Here is a 7,059-nt window from a genome sequence, read left to right on the forward strand (position 1 = left end):
GTTATGGTGTATACATCTGCGCCATGAGAACCAATTTGTTCACCATGTCATAATTTTACTTTCTGTTTTTGTCTATTCTGATAGTTACATATCATGTGCCTGTTTCTAGAAAAGCAGAGGACACTTACCCTTCAGGTGCACCTGGTCCGTGCTCCAAGCAGAGGACACTTACCCTTCAGGTGCACCTGGTCCATACTCCCAGTTATAAGTGGAGTCTGGTTGCTCATTTTATTTTTGTTTCTTATGTGCATGTTATTTAAGTTATTTCATGTTCTTTGTTGTGTCTATTTTTCTTGTCTAGTCATTATCTTTTGATTATGTTTTTTTATTACCATTGAAAGCCTGACTCTCTTCATTTCCCTATTGTAGCTCTACTTTGCTTGAAGTAATTCAGTTTTTTAAACAATTGTAAAAAATTGAAGTCATTTAATGGCTTGGCATTGTCGGCTTCCGTGTCTGTGGCTTGGTCTGTAAACACTTGGCTCATTACTTGAATATTAGTTGGTTGATCTTTATCAAATTTTACCACAAGGTTCCATACAAAAGGAAGATTGGTATTGTTTTCGGGTTTATGGCCACTGCTGATCTGGAATTAGAGGCTTAAACAAGTTTTTCAAAGAACTGAACTATTTTACTTCATTAAAAGCAAATGGATGTCTAGGATACTGTTCTACAATATTATATATCACTGGTTAAACTGGGATTGATTTTGGGGGTAAAGATTTGAACCGTTTATAAATAAGGGGCCAGAATTAAGTATTTTCCTGATGTCTGGACAATAAATTGACTCTGAGTAAATGGATTATTTCATATTCCTATACTTTACCTATTGCATACAAAATTTTCAATTATAAAAGGCTCAAGGCTAAACGACCTGACTGTTCTTGCAAAAACTCAACATTCCAACATTTGTCTTTCCAGCCACGTCATAACGGGAGATTTAAACTTCGAAATCGAATCTCCCGATAAATTGGAATTACAAATTTAAAGTCCTTGTGGATTTCGTGAAAGACTACGCGAGAAAATGAAAAAAAATGAGAAGAAGACATTGATTCTCTGTCAGGGTGAGTAGATGCTGTGAGGTCTCTAATTTTGAAACGTATGAGAGTTTTACATAGGTCAATGAGTGTCAACGTAACATCAATTTTCAAAGAACCTGATGTAGAAAAACGTTGTCGACTTTTCGTGACAAATATGTTGTGGTGCCAGCAGACAAAGACCAACACAACATTTTTTTGTTAGCAAAATGTATTGCATCCAATATAGTTTCAGAGGCTACTACACTATCCAAAGAAGAGATAGCGGAAAGCAATAAATCTGTGCTGTTCTCTTTTGGTCTCTCTACCAAAGACGATGAATGTTAAAAAAAAAAGTGCCATATAGCTGGATCTGCAAAATGCACCACCAAACCTATTTCGAAACTATTAACTTCTATACTCATACGAGAACATAAATACATTGATTCTCTGTCAGGGTGGTTAAAGGCCGTGAAGTCTTTGATTTTGAAACGACTGAGAGTTTTAAGTAGGTCAATAAGTGCCAATGCTACATCAGTTTTCAAAGGCCCCGATGTAGCAAAAACATATTCTACGATACATGACAAATATGTTGTCGTACAAGCAGACAAAGCCCAAATAACATTGTTTTTAGTCTGCAAAACATTTTACATCCAATATTTATTATCAGAGGTAGACGTAGAAAAGAAAACAACAATGATAAGACCTATACTGCTACCACACTCTCCAAAGAAAAGATTGTGGAAAACCATGAATCTGTGCTGGTCTTTCGACGATGATTGTGATTTACCGTCTATGTACTGGATTCTTAAACTGCACACGAATTCACACAAACAATGTTACATAGCTGGATCTGCAAAATGTACCACCAAACCTCTTTCAAAACTTTTAACTTCTATACTCACAACTGTCAAAGAGGGTCTGCAGTCCTACCACAACAATTGTTACTCCCGTAGTGGTATTAATTCAATGTGGATCCTGAAAAATTCGGAAGATCTTTTCCAAAAAAGATGGTACACCTAGATACAAATATATAGTTCTTGGTAGAGATTCCCACTACTTAGTGAAAAATAATTCCAAATTATCTTCCAAATATACAGAAGAAGTTTTCAAAATGCTGGAATTTTTAATCGACAATATTTGTCCAGTGTGATGAACGCTTTTTTCAACAAGCGGTCGGCTTTCCAATTGGAACAAATTGCACTCGTCTACTTGCTGACCTATTTCTTCACTCTTATGAAGCTGATCTGATCCAAAAGAAGGAAAATCGTTTAGCTAGGTTTCCGCTATATAGATGACGTATTATCGTTAAACAATCCTAGTTTTCGGGGATGTTATACATCGCATCTACCCCTAAGAACTTGAGATAAAGGATGATACAGACATTGTGAAGTCAGCCTCATATCTTGACCTACACTCTGAGATCGATGGCTAAGGAAAACTACCGACCATCTGTGGCAACATTCCTTCAGCCTCTGCGTATGGAGATTTCATATCACAACTCATACATTATGCCAGAGCTTGCCTTAACTACGCAGACTTTTTGTATCGCGATAGGCTGTTTACATTTAGGCTTCTAGAACAGGTTTATGTTGCTACAAGATTGAAGTCATTAATACAGAAGTTTTATGGTCGTCGTCACGAACTCAACCAATGTAAGAAAGTTGGCTGGCGAGCTATTTCGGGCTCAGCTCATTGCCATTGAAGTATGAAAGGTCATAATTCCAATCTCTTAAGTTGTGGAAATAGGAAAACAAACTAACACTCTTGAGAACTATAGTGTAAATCGGATGAACCGCGACCAATTAATTTTAATTTTTTTACTTTAAAGCTCTAATTCATGCATAAAAGGTCATGCAAGAAAGTTGACCAAAAAAGGAAATCTAACCCTTTCTGCATGAGATAGTGAAAGCGGGTTGTTGTTTCCCGATCATAATTCTAAAAAATCAATAAGTTTCAAATCAACTGTTCATACAAAGATTGTTTCATGCCTAGGTCTGCCAAGTGTATACTCTAACCCCTTTCGTAACTGCTTACTTTCATCTTGAAAGCAGCAAGAGCAAAGGGTTCCTTAAAATTATTGTGATTCTTACTATGCCAGGAGTGGCATTATTCAGATGTGGATTGTAAAATAATTCTAAATCAAGTGAAAGAGAACTAGAACTCTACTTTGGTTGAAAACTTTAAAAACGTTTTAAAACTACTAATGTCCGAAAACGGAATAGGTACTTAAGTGACCGAGATGATCTTCTTTGTACAGAACATCATTTTCCCCAGGTAATGAAACCAGAAATTCCTGTTCGTAGGTTGGATGTATTTGATGAAACCATTACTGTTTGTTCGACATTAGTGTAGACAATGTTCTACCCCGGTTTGGTAGACTTGGGTTTCAACGAACAATTATGTATAGACGTTCCAATGGGTTCTAACACCTGTACTTGCCAATATTTCTCTCTACTCACATGATGTAAACTTTATCCACAATTTACTCGATCAAAATTAACGCAAGTCGACAAAGTCCTGTATATATTTCAGCTTTTTTGTACATACATATAATGGTATATTATTGTTAATATTGTTATATAAAAAAAATGAATTTAAATAAAATAAAAATTTGAATTTCTAAATTAAAATTTTATATAACAATACTAAAAAATTAATTCTAGTATTTTCAATGGAGCAATGGTTGCCCATTTTATCTCATAGCTCAAACATTGACTTGACATTCGAGCAATCACATCACATCAACTCCCTGTGGTATAGAACATGAAATATTTAAACACAACATGGTTCTTATACCCATAGGTTGAAGTTTTATGGCCATCACGGCCCACAAGGTCTATAGTGCCAGTTTCAAACAATCAATCTCTGTCTACCATAAAAGCTCTTCCTCTTTCACTGGATATTACTATCAACAGACAACAAGTAAGAATAGGGAACTGCACGTCATTTGGATAACATTAGTTCATCGCCAGCTGGTTGCTGTGGAATTTGTTTTCTTTAGATATGCAGCGGCATAGCCAGACTTTCTTAGAAGTGGAAGCCCAGATTCCGCAAGGGATCTAGGGGTCCGCTCAAGGCCACAGTAGAGGACAGGGAGCGAAGTTCCCGGTGTATAAGCGTTTTAGACCCATAAACGCTAGTAAAAAATTATGCTGAAAATGGCTTTACTGCGAGATTATTTTGTGGAAAATGTAATTTTTTAAAAATTTGTTAATACCAGCAGTAACCGTGATCAGGATAAAACTCAAAGAAATTGTCCTTCCCAATTAGATATGTAGCATTTTGTATTGTTTTAAAATGCCAATTCTTTCTGCAACTGCGTATAGAGTTATTACATCACAACTCATACGTTATGCCAGAACCTGCTGTAACTACGCAGATTTTATGTACTGTATGTTACAATAAGATTGAAGTCATCACTTCAGAAGTTTTATGGTCGTCATCATGAACTCGAAAATCGTTACGGAGTATCCATCTGCACCATAAGAACCAATGTGTTCAGCGTGTCATAGTTTTCCTTTCTTCTTTCGTCTACCCCGGACTTGACTTTTTTATGAGCAACTGGACAGGTGTTTCTAGAAAAGCAGAGGATGCTTACCTTAGCAACCGGTGCATTTGGTCCATGCTCCCAGTTTTTAGTGGAGTCCGAGTTGTTCATTTAATTTAGTTTAAACATATTTATTCAAATATAAGCACAAGCAAATACAGTATACACATTTACATACAAACTCATGGTAGGATTCGGAAAGAAGCTAGATAGCTTATACAAAGTTCCGTGTCCTTAAGAGTCAACTTGCAAGAATATTCTTATAAATAAAATGCATGTGGAATGATTTTCATAATTGGCCAGTATATAAGACAAACGAATAGAAAAACAAAAATGGAATTACGAAATTAGTGTAGAGATGCAGTACATGGAAGTCATGCATTTATAAACCTTTTACTTTTGATAATAAACTTCTGAACTTTAAGAAAAACTTCTACATTTTCTTCAGCAATTAGAATATTTGAGCCATACAACAATACATTTACAGTAATAGGTACAACAAGTGCCATAGAAAATATGATTTCATTTCGTACTAAAGTATATTTGGGACAATAGAACAAAAATTGGAAGTTGATTCGACATGACCACATGTCCTACTGAAAAGGACACAGTATATCATGCCGGTACTATGACTTATATGGTCTAATTTTTCATCTCGCCTTTCTTACAAGACACCAATTAGTGCCATCAACCACTAACTAGTCGATCAGAGCAGAAAAGTAAGTGAGTAAAAACTAAAAACGCACCAGAAAATAGAAAACAGTCCTCATGTAAATATCCATGTAGAAACTGCAAAAAGGCAGTGACATGGAAAAAAACTGGTGTTTGTTTTGACTTTTGTAGTAAATGGTTCCACAATGTCTGTTTAGGAATACCGTGACCCTAATATACCAAGGGTTTACATACTTCTCATGGAACTGTGCATGACATCTGAGGCATACCCAACATTTCTTTACACATCTTTGATACGCCAACGCTTACAAGTGTGGATAGTAACAACTCACTAACTAATTCATCCTTTGAACTTATGTTCTTTGTTGTGTATGTCTGTTTTCCATGTCTGTTCTTTGCCTCCTGGATTACATTCTTTTGATTTCCGCTAGAATCTTGGTTCCCTTGATTGCTCTTTGATACACCAACACTTACAACTCACTTACTGATACATCCTTTGATATAGATAACTTAGGAAGCCCACCAGCCAATTCAGAAAGCTAGTCCTAACACTTACACTATAAAAACAAAGATCAGATACACCCTCAAGATTGTCAGTCCATTAAGAACATGAAACAAGAACTTGAAAATGTCTTAGCAAAGACGTGCAATTATTAGAAATAATCCAACCAAGGTTCATTCCCGTACAGAAAAAGATAGAAAATCTGACTGTCATGGAGATGTATTTATAATAGTATTTGAACCGACCTTTTTGTCAGATGTATAATTATTAGTTAAATTACAAATAAAAAGGGCACTAACATGTATGTTGGGAGTTTCTAGAAACCACCGATATTAAATGATGAATGCTTAAGTGTCAGTCACTGTAAAATTCAGGCAGTAGGTGAACATGGTATGAAAAAAAACATCATTTTGATAGTGTAATTCGACTATTTGCACCATCAGAATCAAGGAAAACAGACAAGATTTTCCAAGTCATGCTGGGCCATTGAGTTATAATTTAATTGAAATGCACTGAAAATGAACATTTCAAGGGCAGATAAGTCTGTCAAAAACCTCATTTTTCTAAGATTCTATTGAAAAACCAATGATGCAGAGATCAAATAATAATCTTTTCAAATAGAGAAAGTATCCTTGAGTGATGTTACATTGTCAGATTGGTGGGTTTTTGAAATGCATGTTTCTGATTTTTTCCGTTTTGCCTGATTCTTACAAATACTTACACTTAATGCATCTAATTTCTGGAGTATATACGTCTCCTATAGATACCACAATACCAGCAGTGTAACAGATATGCAAAACCATCTGCAATGGCCAACATTAGAACAAAGGAGAATTAATACTAGAGTAATAGTTTTATTTAAAAAGTTCATACTATAATTGCAGTGGACGCAAAACTTTACATCACTCCACAGCCAAATGTACATGTAATACAAATTTAACCCATTACAATTCCAATTTATAACTGCCAGAAAAAAAAAAAAAACTAAAGACAATGTTTTTTTTCCTCGATCCATAATTTTATGGAACAATACCGCTTACATATATAAATGCTGGGTCACTGGATCAATTTAAACAGTTGATCCGGGGTCAGAACATCTAAATCTCATTAACAGCTAAACTTGTATATATTTGCAAATTTGTTTTGTGCACTTTGTTGCTGAATGAGTTCATGGTTTGAGCTATATTCTACATTAATTGTTTTTAATGTCTATTAGCGCAGCACCGACGAGTAGTCATCAGTGTTGTGATGGATCGTCGTATTATGTAGATGCAGATGGTATACTTAATTTCCGGGACTAAATACCCCCCCCCCAAAAA

This window comes from Perna viridis, chromosome 3, assembly GCF_037379345.1.
Source record: "Perna viridis isolate PV_CMFRI_1.1 ecotype Kerala chromosome 3, ASM3737934v1, whole genome shotgun sequence".
Taxonomy (NCBI): Eukaryota; Metazoa; Mollusca; class Bivalvia; order Mytilida; family Mytilidae; genus Perna; species Perna viridis.